This window comes from Paraphaeosphaeria sporulosa (genome assembly GCF_001642045.1).
Source record: "Paraphaeosphaeria sporulosa strain AP3s5-JAC2a unplaced genomic scaffold CC84scaffold_9, whole genome shotgun sequence".
In the NCBI taxonomy this organism is placed as follows: Eukaryota; Fungi; Ascomycota; class Dothideomycetes; order Pleosporales; family Didymosphaeriaceae; genus Paraphaeosphaeria; species Paraphaeosphaeria sporulosa.
Window position 1 is genome coordinate 7,540 of NW_017253368.1, and position 1,297 is coordinate 8,836.

Below are 1,297 nucleotides of genomic sequence, written 5' to 3' on the forward strand. Positions count from 1 at the left end.
CTCCTAGAACTAGCACTACCGGACGCTCCAATTAAGACCTAACTAGAACTAAAGAATAATAAGTATAAAGTTAAAGAAATTAGGGACCTACGCATAATTAAGGGTTAGTAGAGATACTTAGTTAAGTGGAAAGGATGGCCAGAATAATATAACACTTAGGAACTAAAGGAAAACCTTATAAACTATAAGGAACTATTAGCGAAATTCCATAAAGTACTAAAGGAGAACTGGTTCTAAGGAAGTTAACATCTAGGAACCCCGACTTAGGGTTTAGTGGGAACTTAAGAAAATTAAAAAAAGTAAGGGAAGAAGAATTAGCCTATAGCTAGCCTAGGTTAGCTAAAAGTGCGTATGGCAATAATATAAGATTAATATTGGCATCTATACTCTTTAAGGCCTCCTCTTCTAAACGCTCTAATATATTAGCTATATAAGTATTATATATAGTAAAAGCCTACTCCTCTTCTTCTACTTAAGCAATCTTAAGTTTTAGATAAGTAGCCTTAGTGGTTACCTAAGTGGCTTCCACCTTAGCCATTAGTAAAGCAATCTACTTCTAACACTTTAGAAGTTAAACGTGCTCCCACTCCTTCTCTAAAACCTATAAGCTATAGTCTAAATAAATAGTAATATATATGGCACACTTCCTACTTAAAGTATCTATAAAATACTTAGGGATATTCTTGTCTTTATAGTATTTATAATATATAGGCATCTCTAGACTATATATACGCACCTTATTAGCGCGCTAATAACATTTATTAGTTAATAATAGCTTTGGTACCTTAGGCATAGTTAGGGAGGCTAGGAGGAACTAGAGGAGGATATAATATAATAGGTATACCAGGGGAAGCACCCACCTTAATACTCCCTAATAATGCTGCCGTAATAGGTTATAGGACTCCTATAAGGTATTGGGACGATAACCTTAAGGGGGGAGGTAATGTTATAATTATATAGAATGATAGTAGGAAGACAAAGACATCCAGTAGGATAATAGGACCCCCTAGGCTAGAGGCTAATATATCTTAACACGCTAGACGCCTATTAGAATTATATTAGTAGTTACGTGACTAGGATCCTACCAAGACTAGGGGATCCCAGGAGACCGAAGACTTAGCAGGAGATAGTAAGGGTATCCTACTAAGAGGAAAGAATCCTAGGGAGCCCTTGGGATTCTAGGGGATAGAAGAATAGGATAAATAGTATATAGTGTAGGATACTCTTTAGATATTTCCTATTCTTTATAGTTAACTTTAAAAGCTTACTTTTATATCTAAATTAAAGCCACTCATCT